This window comes from Gallus gallus, unplaced genomic scaffold (genome assembly GCF_016699485.2).
Source record: "Gallus gallus isolate bGalGal1 unplaced genomic scaffold, bGalGal1.mat.broiler.GRCg7b scaffold_109, whole genome shotgun sequence".
NCBI classification, from domain to species: domain Eukaryota; kingdom Metazoa; phylum Chordata; class Aves; order Galliformes; family Phasianidae; genus Gallus; species Gallus gallus.
In genome coordinates, this window is record NW_024096061.1 from 22,495 (window position 1) to 41,187 (window position 18,693).

General features: G+C 44.2%; 1 long non-coding RNA gene across 2 annotated transcripts; it reads right to left on the minus strand.

Moving 5' to 3' along the window:
* Positions 1 to 16,266: 16,266 nt before the first annotated feature.
* On the minus strand, positions 16,267 to 18,305 carry LOC112532631. 2 transcript variants are annotated; one of them, XR_005843600.2, is made up of 2 exons: positions 18,272 to 18,305; positions 16,267 to 16,455 (listed from the first exon to the last, which is right to left on the minus strand). It is a non-coding gene; the product is annotated as an uncharacterized LOC112532631 (long non-coding RNA). The 2 variants fall into 2 exon arrangements; XR_005843599.2 differs by lacking the exon at positions 18,272 to 18,305 and adding an exon at positions 16,671 to 17,147.
* Between the last annotated feature and the right edge of the window lie 388 nt (positions 18,306 to 18,693).

The window sequence follows — 18,693 nt, forward strand, 5'->3', positions numbered from 1 at the left end:
TGCATCTACTGAAAGAAAACGATGCATTTTTTTTGCATGAAAGATCAGTAATACTTTCCAGTGCTTTCTTATTCGGAGGTAATATTTTCATGACACGATGCTAGTAAAGTTAACAAACTGTTAGGTAATATCTGGATTTTGTTTGGTTTTTTCTACTTTCTTCATTACACAGTCACTACCACACAGTTTCTGTTGGCCTCGTAGAAGTCGCACCAAGCTCTGAAGTGTACCGAAGTGAGAATCAAGGAGAAACATAACACCAGAAAGTAGACTTTTGCTGTACGTGGAGTTGTTCTAGTGACTCACATTAACACCCACAACTTTCCATGGAATGAAAATGGTAACACTGAAGCTTTAGAAACCTTCTCTGTATTCACAAATAATGTTCCACGCCAGTTCACCCACTTCTTGCTCACTGAGTACTTAAATTTTGAAGAATACATGAAGGACGCTTACCATTTGAGTGAATGAGGTGAAACACTCAGGACATCTGTATCTGTACTGTGCACGTAGTGCTTTGAAGCTGTGAAGAACTGTGGTGTCGTGCCACACCTACAAACAAGGAAACGGAGAAGACAGAATGAGATAATCCACATGTCAGTGCTCCAGCTTGTCTCTAGCTGAAGATTCATTAAGCTGGAACCTATTATTTATGGCATTTGCATAGGCTGTGGGTCAGCGCTTTCTGATTATATTACAAGCAATTTAGAGAGATACGCTTTGAAAAGAAATAAAAGCACCAAACCAGCTGCTTCTAAGCTTTTTGATCAATATCAAACATCAAGGTTGCAAACACTGTACCTCCAAATATAATTTCTTTCTTTCTTATGCAGCGCAGTCAAAACAAAACAAACAAACAAACAAAAAAAACAAAAACAAAAACCAGAAGCTTTGCTTCGTCACTTCTCCAGAGAGTTAAAAAACCAGAAACAGCCAAAATTTAAAATCAGATGTCTTTTAGGTTTATGATGGCATTTTAGTGATCACTCCACTGCATCTTAATGTGTCACTATCAGTCACCATTACTATAGCACCAACACCATATTCACACAGGCAGTTTCTTCTTCACGTGCTCTCTGCTTGGCAGCCTTGTACATTCACAGCCCAAGGATATACCAAAGCATTCAACAGACCACGAGAAATCTGCTCTCCTTATTTGCCTACGGTTTATCTGTATCTCTTCTGACACATCCAGGGGGTTAATGCTGACAGCTTTGGTGAAGACAGTTGGTAAGTAGTGAATTGGGTAAAACTAGTACTAAGCAGGAATTAATTCTAATTCATTCTAAAAACAATTAGAATGCCCTCCTTTCTCTAGGCATTAAACCTTTATTCTTTGCACCAAATACAGGAAAACAGTCAGGTTTAATATTTCCAATAAAAAGCTGAAAGGAGAACAGTTAATTTTATTAGAAATATTAGCAGCTCCAGATTTCTGTTTCCTTCCTTTTTTTTCCCCGGAGCGGGAGGTTGGAGGACCATTTACTTCTACAATGAAACGATAACAGAAACTGTTTGTCCCTAAGCTTCTGGTAGTGTAGAGCTGCCAAAAATCAGATAGTACGTTTTGCCAATATTGTTTTTCTAGAACTTCCTGGTTTGTTATTTTTGCGTCGGTTGGACCTTATATTTTCACTTGTGTACATTTAACCATGACATAAATCAGCTCACCTTTCTCCTGTAAAAAGTCACCGGCGGGATGCATCCACACGTGCTGGGGGAGACGGCAGATGTGACTGCTGAATCACTCTCTGTCATCTTTGACAGGTCTTGGAGAACAGAGGAGGTGCCTGAGGACCGGAGGACAGCCGATGTCACGCCGGTCTTCGGAAAGGGCAAGAAAGAGGATCCGGGAAACTCAAGGCCACTCAGTCTCACCTCTGTCCCTGGAAAAGCGATGGAACAGCTTGTACTAGATACCATCTCTAAGCAATTAGAAGAGAAGAAGGTGATCAGGAATAATCAGCATGTATTCGTCAAGGGAAAATCACGCTCAACGAATCTCGTAGTCTTCTCTGATAGCATCACCAGCTGGGTAGATGGAGGGAGAGCAGTGGATGTCATCTACCTTGACTTCAGCAAGGCTTTTGATACCGTCTCCCATGATATCCTGTTATGGAAGCTGAGAAAGTGTGGGATAGATGAATGGATGCTGAGGTGGGTTGAGAACTGGCTGAGTTCAGAGGGTTGTGATCGGTGATGCAGAGTCTGGTTGGAGACCTGTGAGCAGTGGTGTTCCACAGGGGTCTGTCCTGAGGTCCAGTCTTGTTCAATGTCTTCATTGACAACCGTGATGAGGGGATAGTGCCCACCCTCTGCAAGTATGCCAATGATACAAAGCCGGGAGGAGTGGCTGACACACCTGAAGGCTGTGCATGCCATTCAGAGAGACCTGGGCTGAGTGGAGAGCTGGGCAACAATAAACAAGTTGAGATTTAACAAAAGCGGGTGTAATGTCTTGCACCCGGGAAGGAATAACTGCAAGTATCAGTACAGGTTGGGGAATGACCTGCTGGAGAGGAGCTCTGAGGATAAGGACCTGGGGGTCCTGGTGGACAACAGGTTGGCCATGAACCAGCAGTGTACCCTGGTGGGCTAGAAGGCCAATGGGATCCTGGGGTGCATTAAAAGAACATGGCCAGCAGGTCAAGGGGAGGTGATCCTCCTCCTCTACTCTGCCCAGGTCAGGCCTCAGCTGGAGTCCTGTATCCAAGTCTGGGCTCCTCAGTACATAAAGACAGGGATCTCCTACAAAACAATCCAGCGGAGGGCCACAAAGATGATAAAGAGCCTAAAGCATTTCCCCTGTGAGGAGAGGCTTGGCGACCTGGGTCTGTTCAGCCTTGGAAAAAGAAGATTGAGAGGTGACCTACTTAATGTTTATAACTATCTTAAGTGTGGGAGTCAAGGAGACACGGCCAACCTCTTTTCAGCAGCCTGTGGGGTCAGAGCAAGGGGAAACAGCCATGAACTGAAGCACAGGAAGTTCTGCACCAATATGTGAAGAAAATTCTTCACAGTGAGGGTGATGGAGCACTGAAACAGACTGCCCAGGGGGGTTGTGGGTCCTCCTTCTCTGGAGATATTCAAGGCCCACCTGGACACCTACCTCTGCAGCTTGTTGGAGGGGGCCTGCTTTGCGGGGGCTGGATTCAGTGATCCCTGGGGGTCCCTCACAGCCCCTAGAATTGTGTGATTCTGTGATCTCCTTGTGAATCATCTTTTCTTGTGTGAGAAGACAGCTCTCCTCACTGGATGAGGATTGAAGAATCAGCTGTTCGTTTGGATGAAGGCAATTTGAGACATCACTTTGAACTGCTGCTACTGCACAAAAGAAAAGGCAACATAAAATGGACATGTGGTGCTTGTAGGAGTCACCCTTCCGAACATCAAATCTGTCAGTCTTCATTGCGTATCTTAAATGTTAAAAAAAAATTGTAGAAAAATATTTGTTTAACATCGGTCAGGTGTGATTAAAGGTGCATGAAACAAGCAACAGAAGAGGAAAACATCAGAAAATTAAATTCCACAAAGTGAAGTGATATGAAGATACCAATATGTATGTTATTTAAGATTAATGGTATTAAGGGGCCACCTGAACAAGAAAATTCATGAAAAGAGGAGAATGAAGACTTTAAAAAACAGGGTGACTGGTCAAAAACCGGAATAGCCCAGTTAACCTTGCTGTATAACAGTGTTTTAAACCTTGTAGAACAAGAAGAAATTAATACTTTAAAGGCAGTGACCTAAAGCTCAGACCATCCAACATCATCTGGGGCACACGTAACACAATTACTGAAGCTGATGATCTAAACATGAAGAAAAAAATGTGGAGTAACACAGTAAAAAAAATACCCTTTATTCACACAGCTGTGTGTAAGGAAAGCACAGAGGAGGTGAGTTTTAGACACTGTACTCAACTGAATTGCTACTTTATAGAATTGCTTGTTTACTCAATTCAGTTTCTAAATTTTACATTCCAAAGACTTCCTATTATACATAGAAACAGCTTAGAGGAAAAATGGTAAGAGATGTAGAAAGAAACATTTAGATGGGAACATGGGAGGTGTGGTAGTAGAAGCTGAACCTTCCACCAACATCCATTACATTTTGTTTGTCTTGAGACAGACAGCAGCAGAGGGGCAGTCTGACAGAATGGCATCCAACATGGAAGTGCATGGGAAGCAAAGGCATGCCACTGAATTCCTCCGTGTGGAAAAGATGGCACTTGTTGACAGCCACCGAAGCTTGCTGAACATTTTTGAGACCAAACATGGGATGTGGACACACGGAGGAGGTTGGTGGTGTGTTTCAGCAGTGGCAACTCAGGGTCACCTCTGCTAGCGCAGATAGATACGAGTGCAGCATGCAGGCTCTTGTTCATCACTGGCAAAAATGCACCGATACGGGCAGTGACCATTGAAAAAACAGTATTCTGTAGCTGAGAATTCTCTCTCTCAAATAGCGTCGTTGTGCTGGTTTTATCTGTTGTATTTTCCGTGGAAATACATACGAGGCATTACTTTCAGAGCAACCAACACAAATACAAAGTCAGCTACCGGTCACTAGGTTAGGTCGGGACTTCATTTGCTGATAGGAGAAGCCTTCTAATGTCAGGAAAGGTCCAGGGGTTGTTGTCACTTGTCTGGCTCAAAAAACTTGTAACAGAGAATGTTTTTTCTCACATACTCAGTAGGCGTATCCAGCAGGCAGCGGGGTTTATTCTGCTTTAGAACCAGACTGAAAACACAAACAAGGAAATTACATGAGGGTAAATGTTACTCCTGGGCTTGGGCCGCCTCAGTGGAAATCTAATTCTTGTCACAGAAAAACACTCAGTGTTACATGGAAAAGTTACAGCTACAAGACTTTCCTAGAGCAACCCTAAACTCCCTTCTTTCTGTGGTGCCAACAGGGCAAAATAACAAGTAGATTACGTTACACTAGCTTTGTCTCAAGCTCTTGGTGTTAATGCACTCAGAAGTCAAACAGAGAGAAACAGAAAGTAACGCACTAAAGGCTGACTGCCCTAGAAAGGCCTCAGTCACAAGCAGGACTGTGTGATAGATACATTTTCAGAAGCTAGTAATCAGGGCTAATACAATAAACATGAGATCACAGATGAACCATGTATTTCAAGAAAAATAAGCTCATGAACTGTTTCTATGGTGAGAATCGCTTCATTTGAGATGAGGCAGCAAAACTGTGTGATGTTACCCTCTCTACAAGTTGGGTAAAGCACTGTGGAATCCGTTGCTGTAAATAAAGCTGATTGAGGGAAATCCTCGTGTAACCACAAAAGATCTTTGCCTCTCCTCACCCTGTGATTTTATTTAAGTTCCATCAAATCAGCAAGAGCATATATCTGATTTCTATTAATTCAAAATCAGAGAAAAGCATAGCAGCATTCAGGATTACCCAGAATAAATGAAATCAATTTTCCCAAAGTCCAAACTCTTTTTCCTTTAATGCTAGCCAGTAGGCCATCTCCCACCAGCTGTTCCATCTTGATTTCTCTTCCTGTCCTGTGCAGAAGAGGGAGAGCCCAGGTAGTTGAATAGCCATGAGACAAATCTAATTCAGCAAACCTGGCTTCACGTTCACATTGTTCCTCAACCGTAGGTTGATTTTTCCTAGATAATAGAACAGAGAAGATAATCACATGCAGCAGTAGAGGATATGGTTAGGATACTAAGGCAGTTAAACACCACCCTTTAGAAAAGGGGGAAAGAAGATTGCACTTGACGTTCCACATCTAAAACTGAATACTGCAGTCAACATTTAAGAAATGCTTGCTTCTATCACAAAACTATTTAATTACTACTTTATTTCCAATGTGTCATGGTTTTATGATTTTTGTTATCGGTATTCCGCACCATACCATCATGCACTTGGAGAAGACCTACGTACCCCAGATGGGCCGGTCACCGTTCTGTTTCTGTTTTCCCTTCAGAGGGAAAGATAAAACTGTTCGCAGGTCATGAGTCATCCCCCTTTCCCTTTCTGCTTGTCTCTGCAGCTTATGTGCTCCCTAGTGGTCTCATCTTCAGCATTAAAGTCCTCAGTTTTTGGACACACTCACTTTATATGATTTATTAGCCTCAATTCCAATTATATTCTATTATGTTGCGTTCTCGTGCATTTTGATATCATATCTAGTACATTAACTTTCCTCCTCAGATCACTGCTGCTGTTTCGTTTTTAGGCCTACCTCTCAACCCTTTCCCTTTTTCCCCCCCTTCCCTGGGGCATTAGTAACGGAACCAGGCCAAATCAGCCCATAAATCGTTGACAAATGGAAACATCGCTATTGAGAAGTGCTACACTATATTTTCCTTTCTGTTTATTTTTAATTTCTTATTGAGAGAATTGTCTCAAATGACACAAATAATCCCATAAAGCAATTGCAGTAGCAGGAAAAGAAACATCTGTTTCACGTGGATCGTTCCTGCTTGCCAAAACCTGACTGACATCAGACTCACAAGGATGTGGTCATTCCAGCACACCTGGGGAAAATTTCATTTCTTGGAATTCTTCGGTACAGCAGACAGACAAGCAACGACACAGACTATCAACCAAATGGCTCAGCAAGGAAACACAACACTGATATTTCAAAATCCAAAGAAGAATTCTTTACTCGAGATCAGAGCAACATTTTACTGCAATTCTCAAGAGCAGCCTCAGCTAGCAAACCCAGTACCTCATCCTGTCCTTAGAAGGATGCAAACCATCAGCCTCTCCTCTTCTTCAGATCCCCAGTCCCACCCTGCTCGTCTGCCAGCACTGGATATCGGTCACAGAAATCCTACCAGGCATAAAGCAGCCCCCCGAGAATAAGCACCTCTACCTCTTCAGAACGCTTAACTTTCAGTATATAGAAACAACTTCAGAAAGCAAAACCAATGACATTTATCAGCCTTCCTGGAGTAAGATATTTCAGGAAACACTGTAGCTGAGGCCTTCATCTTCAGCCATGTGAAAACGCTCATGTTTATTTAAATGAAACAAACAAACTTAAGACATCCTCCATTATTTTATCAGGGAACTTTTTAAATAGCAACACTTCTGCTTTGAATATGGCGAGTTAAACTCATTTTTCTAAAACTATATTCAGTGCTTGATGCTATGATGCAATGTGGTGGCATTGCAGCTCTGCCTTCAAATGATTGCTTTTGTGTTACAATTCAGTCAAAAAAAAGAAAAAAGGAAAAAAAGAATCGAGTAGACTTAGGCATTCTCATAAGCATCAAGAGTAGACTTAGGCTTGTTTATGAGAATATCTTTTTTACCAGTCATACACATAAAAAACACAAATGGCATATATAACATGCCACCAAATGCACAACTTACTAGTGTGCTCACGTACCTGAAGGAGGAATAAAGATGACCGTTAGGCTCTTTCCTGTGGTGTCCAATGACAGAACAAGAGGCAACGGGCACAAAATGTAACACGGGTGGGTTTCCTCCAACATCAGGAAACCTTTCTTTACTGTATGGGTGTCAGAACACTGTCACAGGCTGTGCAGTATCCTTCCCAGGAGATCTGGGAAAGTTGCCTGGACGTGACCCTGGGCAGTTTGAGATAGGTTCCCTTGCTTGAACAGGTGTCCTCCAGAGGTATCATCCAGCATCAACAGCACTGTGATTTTACATCCATCACACAGTCATGCATGGTTGCATCTCAAGTATCGGAGGAACCAGCTTACGGGTGAAAGCATACAAAAATCAGCTGGTGTTAAAGAAAGACTTTTCCCTGAAATAGCATTGAGAATACACAAGCGTACACATTCTTAAATCACTGATAAAACTCAACTACTTCATCTGACTAGAAGATTAGCTAGGACATTTGCTGACAGTTTCCATCAATCACACATTTTTAAAATAGCTGATCACTACATCCAGTTGGTTTTTAGTTTTCAATAGGTTTCATAAATTAATTTTTATGCTGTTCATAGCTCATCAAAAGTCAGACTGGTGAGCACTCAGCACACAGCAGCATCGCGCACAGACATGTCAGTGTGCAATTAGTGGGTCAGTTACACCTACAACACGGGCTTAAGCATTTTATTTAAGGACCATTTGTAATGCCAGATGTTATACCAGTACCTAGTGATTCAAAACACCCACGGACTGACACATCAAATATGAGAGTACAATGTCAACACTTGTGAAAATTTTGAGAAGAAAGTTTGAAGAAGGGATAAAAAGAAGAAAACGATGCAGTATTTTAACAGAAAGGCTTCGGGAACCCCAACAAGTAGGTAGAGAAACTTATATTATCAATGTTTTGTCTGGTTGTTTTTTGTTTTGTCTTGTTTTGGTTTTTTTTTTTATGTTTTGGCAAATACAGGTAACAGGAATATCATGAGTAAAGTAATAATTCATTGAAAAAAAGGAGTTAGAAACTCCACACTTACTTACGCTCATCATCCTCAGACAGAATCCTGAACGTTTTTGTGCAGAGACATCAGTTCTGCTTTCTTTTCCTCTTGCAGTTTTTAATATAAAGGTAGTGAGACATGGGAACAGGTTGCTCAGAGAGGTGACTGATGGCCCATCCTCAGAGACATTCAAGGTGAGCTTGGTCAGGGCTCTGAGCAACCTCAGAAGGGCACTCTGCAAAACTGTGTCTGACATGGAAGTGCAGGTGAAGCAAAGGTGTGGAATTTAATTCCTCCACATGGAAAATCTACATTCATTGATGCTTGCTGAACACTTCACGGAACCAAACAGAGTATGTGAGTTCCTTCAGGAGGTGGGTGGTGCATTTCAGCAGGGCTGACTGTGACAGTGAATCACCTCCACTGGTGCAGATTTTTATGAGCACGGCATGCAGACTCCTGCTCATTGCTAGTGAAAATGCATCGCTAGTGATGGGGACTGTGCTGAAAAACAGTATTGTGCAACTGAAAATTTTCTCTCTCAAATAGCATCGTTGTGTTGTTTTATCTGTTGTGGTTTCCATAACAATAAATGAGGCATTACTTTCAGAGTGACGTACGTACTGTATATATTTTCATACACTCCAGCAAATGTACATTTACATTTAACAGCCTATGCTCTGGTGATACTCAAGATACAGATGTTTAAGACTTACATGTAAATACTATTTCTAAAGGTTATGATTTGCTACACTAATACAATTTCCTTGCTTGGCCCTACTGACAGAGCAGTGTGCTACAGTTAACCACACTGAAGCGAGACAGAAGGCTTATGCCAAGAACAAGCAGCCAGCTTACAAGACCTCATTGTCATCCTCCCATTCATTTAACAGCTGTGTGAGTAAAGAACTTCTCAGCCCATTGACACTGAACACTTCTCAGATTTTCTTCCCCTCAAGTAAATAGCAGTGCATCAAACAGATTTCCTCTGTTTACCCTCAGCTATTCAGGAGTATCTGAAGCATCTGAACCCCCTACAAAGCTGGCAAAGCTTCTCTGTGTAAAAACTGCAAGGCACCATAATAGAGTCGACTGATTAAGAAACCTAAATTTTCAGAGCCATTGTCATGATTTAGCTGGAATTACGAGTTGTTCCGAGATGCCTACGAACAGCTCATTCTCACACAGGAATTTAATCATCTACGTACTTTCACTTGTATACAAATACTTGATTCCTCATTTTAGTTGAGAATTTGAGACTGACTACTAGTTTTAATATAAAAACCCACCAGCTGATTTGCTGAAATGTAAAATTTCTAAATTAAAAAAAAAAAACCTCTTCCATTCCATTTTTAGTAGGGGATGGAACACTGGTATGGATCTGCTCTGAACCCAGGAAAACTCAGTTCCAAAATAATTACTAGCCTAGTTACAAGATATGACAAGTGAAATCTTTCTAACAATTCCTGGGATGTCCCATTTTCCAGGGGAGATCTCCAGTTCTAAAGTATTAGTTTGACAGAGATTTCTTCTGGTTTTATTCCATTTATTCCACCACTACCAAAAAACTACCTTGCATATACATACAAGCACTATGTTTTCCAGTTACTTGTTTTGTACATTCAAAGATTGGAGTTATTCTTGGTTATTACATGACTTCCATCAAGAGCTCCCGACACTGTACCTCCCATGTCAATGACCACCTCCTCTTGACATCAAAATGTGAATTTTTGAGCTACTGTGGCAAAAAGTCATTATATTTTGCTAGTGATTTTTAAAGCAATTAAAAAGCTTAAAAGCAACATGAAGTATTCTGGGAAACAAAGGCGTGTTAACACACATGAACGCACAGCCAAGGTTTTCTTGTTGGTTCAAAAGCCAGACCCCCTTAAATGGAAGGGAAATGCCATGATCCACCTGAATTAGATACATTTTGGCAGTGGAACAGAGCTTATTTATTACTGTATCTTTAATAAACGGTCATTATCAGCAAAGTTTTTCAATAACGTTTTCACAGAAAAGGCTTCATTGCAAACACTTGTGGGAAAACTGGACTGCCACCATCAGTGATATTTCATCTCTCCCGGGAATATCACTTTTCTCTGTTCTTAATTGAGTGGTATCCCCACATTCTAAATTGCCATATTCTCCTGCAAAATTACTCACATCACCAGTGCTGCCAACAGACAGAAGATTTTCTGTTGATAATGTGTGTAAAAGAAACAAGCATACTAAATTCTACATGCTCAGTTCCATTCTCTGCTTTTAAGTGGAAAGTTTCTGTGGTTTTTTTTGTTTGTTTGTTTTACTTATTTTCCAACAAAAAACATGTTCGCATTTCCATTTGACTACAACATCTATTAAGTTGTTTTATTTACTTATGCTCCTTTCAAATAAAGGGGGGATCCTTCAGAAGCATTCATCTCTTTTGTCACTGTGCTCTTTCTAGCAAAAAGATATATCAGGAAATATATCAAGCAAATATATTTGCTTTCCTGAAGCCCTGTGGGGAGTCCCTGCTTAGCAGCAAATACTGACTTGTCACTTTTACTGAAGGCACAATCCTCTCAATGCTGTGCATGCAAAACCGCCACAAACTGCAGTGCCCCAGGGTAAGACCTGCTACAAAGAGTAATGGTCCCTAAGAATGTGGGTGATTTTTTTTTTTTTAATCCAAGTGCCAGCAACAATAATTATGGAACCAAATTTTCATAGGATCATGGAGTTGAGTTGGAAGGGACTCTTGGGTCATCTAGACCAACTCCCTTGCAGTGAACACCCCAGCTAGATCAGGTCACTCAGAGCGTGGTCCAGACTGACCCTGAATGTCTCCAAGGACAGAGCATCCACCACCTCTCCGGCCAACCTGTTCCAGTGCATCACTACCCTTACTGTAAAATACTTCTTCCTCATACCCTATCTATATTTCTCTTCTTTTAGTTTGAAACTATTTCCTCCTGTCCTATCATAATAAACTGCTAGAGAGACTGTCCCCTTCTTTCTTACAGCTCCCCTTTAGATACCAAAAGGCCATGTAACGCTGTAACATGAGAGAAAGCACCACAATGAAAGCAGAGTAGTAAGGGCCCAGGCTGCAGCAAGGGAGGACTTGCTTGAATACAACAGCTGTAGGCACAGAACCAAAGAAAAGCTGCTGCTTACCTGAGGAAGGTCTCAAGCACACAGGGATCTCCAGAAAGATCTACTTGCCTCCACTGCCAGCCCTGAAATGAAGTCTGGGAAGGGGTGGATCCTGGCTCCACCACTCCCAGCCACTCAGCTGCATTGCATGCACCTTGGTCCTGCCTTTCCACCAGGTTCTGCATCAGTGTTTAAAGCCCTGACATTGCATTTACCCTACAGACTGTTATTCTACATATCAAACTAGTTTCCCATTCAAGAGGAGGGAAAAAGACTTGTTACTCTTGACTTAATGACACAAAAGGTACACTTCCAAAATTTGAGACTATGCATGATTCTAGATTAAACAAAACTGCAGCCGTGTATGCAGTTAATTCCACGGTGCTAAGGCAACTTTTTTTCTGAGTACGTTCATCTGGAAACAACAGAAGGAGGCGACTGACAAAGCCCATAGCCTTTCTAGTGCTCAGGAGCTGAATTTGTTAGCAATACTTCTCCCCTAGTCTCTCTGACAGTTACAAACAAAGCACAAGCTAAATTCCCATGTATATGTGTCTAAAAAGCCAAGAGAAAGTCAGATAGGTTCTACACTACTAAAATGTTGTGCAGTCAAAGCAGCAACAACAGGAAAAAGACATTGTTCCAGTAGTATCACTGTGTTGGAGAGTCTAATAATGCTGGTAGACCTACTGCTGAGTATCAATGCTACAGAACATCTTTCAAGCTTCTGAAAGATGCTGCAGTACCATTTTCAATCTACACTGCGTGAGTTTTGTCAAAAGGAAGAACAGGGCACATAGGGAGAAGGAAAAATTTCATCAAGAGTTGAAGTAGTGCCTGCAAATCCTGAGAGTTCTATCAACTTAATGTAGAACATAGAATCCAAACAATTGCAACAGGAGTGCTTTGCTGGATTTCCTGCCCTGTGTCATCAGATATCACACACGTTTTAACTTAGGAATCACACCTGTTACCAAAATACAGAGATGAAAAATAGACTGGTTTTGCTGTTTGAATGTCAATCAGACATGCCTCTAACTTCAGCACATTCAGTACAACACTAACAGCACACGTAAAGGCCATTTTGCCTTGACTTTCTGAGCAAAACTGTATGTGGTTCTAAAGTTATACTCTAAAGCACAGCATTATAAAGAATATCATCTTCAACAGAACTTTAAAAAATCAATTATAGCTCCTTAGAAAGTTAAACTTCAAGCTCTGAAAATAACAGCAACAACAGTCTTTTTCTTACTGTCTCGGGTATCACCCTTTATTTCACTTTATCACAGTCCTTTTTCTGACCCAAAGGAATCCCTTTGTCTTATAGTCAACTTCATACCCAAATGCCAGTAGCTATTAAGACAACCTCTTGCCATTACTAGCACCACCATCTCAGAGAGCCATCTCCCTTTATACACTCAGAGAACAAGGAATGACAAATGGGTTGTCAGCTATGAACTCTCTACAGTCAAGAAGGTTTCAGATCCAGCAAAAGAATGATTGCAAAAAATGCTTGAAAGGTGCACAGAGGAGACAGCAAATCCGTTCTCAAAGTATAAGAGTCACCTGGTACCTGATAAAATGGGCCTAAGTTTGAGGAAACTTGTAAAACGGGCCTAAGGAAACCAGGCGTCTTCCTCTATTTACACCTTATGGAAGCACTGCAACAGTATTTTTTACTAGAAAGTCTTTTTAAAATTTCAAAAAGTAACTAAATCAATTCATGGACCCTGAATTCAGTAACGCTTCCTATCCGGGTTCCCGCAGACCTCAGATTAAGCTAATGTTAATTACTGCTACAAAGTAGCAGTAGCTGTGGATCAGCTTTCCCCATTCATTGCCATATTTCTCTCCGCATCTGAAAAGCAAAGCTCTCTAGGTTCTATCTTGTGCGATCCCAACATCTTACAATGGGTTTATTAAAAGCTAAACAACACTAAGCTTTCTTTATTAAAGATCAACTGTTTTGCCATCTGCTTAGACCTTTCATGCTCCCTTTTTTCCCATCTTTTCACAAATAACTTGACTTAATGAAAACCATATGATTTTACTATGGACACTATTATTTTGTACTGTAAAGGCCCAAGGAACTAATGCAAGGCAAAACCGGTTATGATTTTGAAGATGTACACTCCAAGCTTCTTGCACTTCCCAATAATAGCGTATCTTTTTGCACTCAAAAACTTGTTAATGTCAAAGGATAACATATGAATCTAATGCCTTATTACTATAAAGTCTTAATAATCTAGCTCAAACACAAACAAGAGCTATTATTATTTCACTTGGAATGCATCTTAACTGCTAGACCCAGAAAAGTCTCAAGAGTAATTCATTTAAAAACTATGCAGAGAAACACTTACTGGTACCTACCTTATATTTCATGGGGTTTCTCTGGCTCACCCCTGTGATGCCTTCCAGGGTCCTAAGGCTGATGCTGCTGACTTTGGACAGCAGGTGAGTGGAGCGGCACAGAAACAGTGTGTTTTCTGCAGTGCCAGGAACGTGGGTCTTCCCTCTTGGAATATGCTTGGGTTTATCTAAAAATGCTTTCTGAATACTGCCTTTTTTCTGTTCACAGGTTTTCAGGTGAAATCTGTGAAAACTGGTGGTATGCATTTTCCATTTCTCATGAAGAGCTTTGCAGTAAGCAGGACATCTAATCATTCTTTCCATTCCTTAAGGATTAAATAGCAGTAGAATGCTGCTTTTATTTTTTTTAATATTATTCTTTTCAATTTATATGGTGATTTCCCCTTACAAGACGGGCTCTGATGGGTGTAGCATCACAAAGCTATTAAGCACACATCTGGGATGTATGCAGTATACACAGACATCGCTCACACACGTGATTTCTATCTACTTAGTCTACAGGAAAATACAGAATCATCTCTGTAGGACTACCTCCAACTTTGCAAGACCTATCACTTATAAGCTCATTTGCCTAGAAAAGCCATCAAATTAAGGCAATAAGTTTGTCAGGGGATCATTGAGGCTGTCAGACTATACAAATTCATACACTACCTCAGTTTAACGTTCTCATTTTCTAGATGGTACTCAAAAACGTTTGACCTGTGTTCTAATTAGATTCTAAATTATGCAGGAAGTCTGAAAGTCTGATCTTTTCAGCGTGCTCTGTATACCTGCAGGCAAGAGTGGTTTTCTTCTTTCTCACTGAAAAAAATACTACATGCCAAGTTCTGAAAGATTTCATAGTTCTCTTTTAAAAGATGAACTAAAAAGCATAGAGGTGAAAGACAGGCCTCTGTGCAAGGTACCGGCTGATCCACACAGCTGAGGTGGGACGCTGCAGATACTCGTCCAGAAAAATCTATATTGGTAAAATGATTTGTATCCCTTTGTGCATTGCTACAGAAATACTACTGAAGCTTGTACACAGCATACTTACACCTATTTAAGTTTTACTGGATTTACAACAGCAATCAGAGAACCTTCAGAACTAAACTTCAGGTAGCAGTCTTAGTGTTAGGATAAGATGCTTATCAAAACACATCACACCTTCTGCCACTCCCTTTGTGGTGACTTATCCTTCTAGCTTTCCCATTTACTGGAATTGTTCTTTTAATGCTCTTCTTACCCCACTCTCTTTCTTGGACAGCAGCTAGTTTGACTTGCTCCCCCCCTGCCCCAGTCTCTCCTCCTTCCCCCTGGGAAGCAAAGGAGTGAGCTGCATAAGGCTAAACTACCAGCCAAGTTAGCCACAGCATTAGAGAAGCAAAATCATGAGCCCCATCAATCAAGGCCAAGTTACCACAGAACATGCAGTAACATCAGGTTTGAAAAAAGAGAAGGGATACAGCACCAGCAGAAAGAACCACATTGACAGTTCATGGGGAACCAGGCACATACAACTAACCCTGACCACATTCATCCCATAAACCAAAGAAACGTCTAGCATTTGGCTGACACCTCTGAAAATAAAAACACAAAAGGGAAAAGACTTAAGCACAAGAGAAAGTGGAACAGAGGCATCTTACCTGGCTAAAAACCTACACCTGAGGCTGCTTGACAAAGGACATAGGAAAGATTAAGTGAAGCTAAGCCACATCAGACAGTCCTAGGCCCCAAACAAAGACCACCAATATCCTCACCTCAGCTTGTATGATTTTCCTGAAGGGAGGAGGAAAAGAAAGAGAGCTGTTGGAGAGGATCCAGAGGAGGGACACAAAGATAAACAGGGAGCTGGAGCACCTCCCCTACAAAGACAGGCTGAGGTAGCTGGGCTTGTTAAGTATAGAGAGAAGAAAGCGGCTGGGTAAACTAACCGCAGCATTTCAGTACCTGAATAGAGCCTATAAACAGGAGGGGAGTCAACTGTTTGACAGGATAGCTAACAGGAGAACAAGGGGAAATGGTTTTAAGTTCAGGGAGGGAAGATTTAGGTTGGATGTCAGGGGAAGTTCTTCACTATAAGAACGGCGAGGCAGAGAAACAAGCTGCCCAGAGAGACTGCGGATACACCGTCCCCGGAGATGTTCAAGGCCAGTTGGATGGGCGCTGGACAGCCTGGTCTAGTATCAAATGAGAAGGTTAGTGGCCACACCTGTGTCAAGGAGAATGGAGATCCATGATACTTGAGGTACCTTCAAACCTGCACCACTCTGAGATTCTGTGAGAAAGCTTGGCAGGAAAATCAACTAGTAAGAAACAAAATAATTAATGCTACCAAAGACTCAAAACCAAGAATAAATACACAAAGGAAATGAACAGCAAATATAACAGGAAAAACAACATGGAAAAAAAACTTTATTCACAGCTGACGACGCTGACAAAAAGAGTGATAAAGTCTTACACAACCGTTCAAAACTGTGGCTCCAAAAGGCAAAGAAATACAAGAAAAACAGTCAACAGATGCCCCATCTTGATTTTGCAGCCCAGGTCCCCACGCCGCTTCTTCTTTCTTCTGAAGCAGCTCCTGGAAACATCAGCGGGGACACCATTAGACCTGCGCGGTGGCAAGCCCCCCACCCGGCGGAAAAGGCAAACGCAGCAGCATCGCTAAGGAACTCAGCACGCGGCCACCCAGCCAAGAAAGGCCTCGCAGCCCTGTTCCCTTCCTTCCCCCCCAACCCCCCGCCCCCCACCCCCAGCATCATCCCAGCAAAAACTACTTCGAGCAGCTTTTCTCACCTCACTGATGCGCGGCGGACTTCCAGCCAGTGCTGCGGGGGATCACAGAGGCGGGCAGACTGGGCAAATGGGGCTGGGCACACAAAAAGCAGCAGCCAAAGAGTCAGCTTCCCTGCTTACAGGGGACCCCCGGCCACTGCCGCCATTGAAAAGGGCCTGGGACTCCGGGACACAGATGCTCCCTGACTTACAGGGCAGCCCCCATCCCTACGGCCGAGGGAGGCTCCTTCTCTCCCAGTCCGGGGCACCTCGACCCACACCCGCTAGCGGGGCGGTCACCCCACACAGGCTGCCAGCAGAGCACAAACGCTCACGCACCCAGACCCTGATTACAGGCGGGTGGACAACACCCTGGAGCCACAGAGCTCGGTTTCCCCCCCAGCGGCAGGAGCAACTCTCAGCAGCCAGGCAGCGGGGCGGCACGGCCAAAGGCCGCAGTCGGGATCCCAGCCCCGATTCCAGGGAGGGCGCAAGCCCCACCCCCGCATCTCACGGCCCCGCGCCTCTGAAAGGCCGGGGCCACATTCCCACCTGAGTACAGGGGGTCTCAAACGCAGCTCACCAAGCACACACGGGGGCACACACAGCCCTGCCTACAGGACGGTACCCCCACACCTCACCTCTTCAAGAAGCCCCGCGGAGCACGAGGCTCCCGCCAACGCCTGAGTTACAGGCTGGCCCGCCCGGCAGCAGCAGAACATCACCAACGTCTCGTCTTTGGAAGCCCAGGGAGCTACCTCGACCCACCGAGCGGGGAGGTCACCCCACACACAACAGCACCTCAACCTGCACCCTCTGACGGGACAGGGAGGGGTCACTCCCACCAGCTGGATGGCTAAAAGCATGGCTAAAGCTCCGGCTGCAACGCTGCAGCCTCCCCACACCTGATTACAGGGCGGGCGGGCTGCTCAGGGACAGAGGCTCCAAAGCTTGGGACACACACACCCCGAGTACGGGCCGTCGCGTTGACAAGCCACCATCAGGCAACGATGCCGAGGGGCCGGGGGAGGAAGAGGGGCAGGGAAACGCACGACCCTGCTTCAGGGTGGCCTCGGGGTCCGGCGAGCTCCATTTCCCACTCAGGTGCGGAGAGGTGGCTCTCGCCCTCCGTTACAGGGGGCACGCTCCCCAGGCAGCCAAAGGAGCAGCAAGGCAAAAGGCCACTACAGCAAAGACCCGAGCCCCGCTTACGGGGAACGTCGCCCAGCACAACGCCAGCCTGTCCACCAAAGGCGCCGGCAGCTCTCAACTCAAACGTGACTGTGCCCCTGCTAACGGGACAGGTGCCTTTGCCCAGGGAGCCCTCTCCTCCCTCCCCCCCCGCATCTGCACGCTTCGCCTTCCTCTTCTTGCTTGCTCCTGCCTCCCAGCTCCCCACGCCGCTTCTTCTTCTTCTTCTGCAGCAGCTCCTGAAACATCAGCGGGGACACCGTAGACCTGCAGGGTGGCAAGCCCCCCCACCTGAAGGTAAAAGGCAAACACAGCATCGCTAAGGACCTCGGCCCGCGACACCCAGCCATGGAAGCCTTGCATCCCACCCCCACCCCCCCACCCCCGCAAATTCGTCCCCCGCAAAACCCACTTCGAGCACGTTTTCTCACCTCACTGACACGCGGCGGACTTCCAGCCAGTGCTTGCGGGGATCACAGTAGGCGGGCAGAACCGTGCACATGGGGCTGGGCACACAAAAAGCATCAGCCAAAGGTCAAGCTTCCCTGCTTACAGGGGACCCCCGGCCAATGCCGGCCATTGAAAAGGGCCTGGGACTTCCGGGACACAGATGCACCCTGACTTACAGAGGCGACCCCTGCCCTACGGCCGAGGGAGGCTCCTTCTCTCCAGTCGCGGGGCACCTCGACCCACCACCCCGCAGCCGGGGCTGTCACCCCACACAGGCTTGCAGCAGAGCACAACGCTTCAAAGCACCCAGACCCTGATTACCGGCGGGTGTACAACACCCTGGAGCCAAGAGCTCGGTTTCCCCCCCCGCGGCAGGAGCAACTCTCAGCAGCCAGGCCAGCGG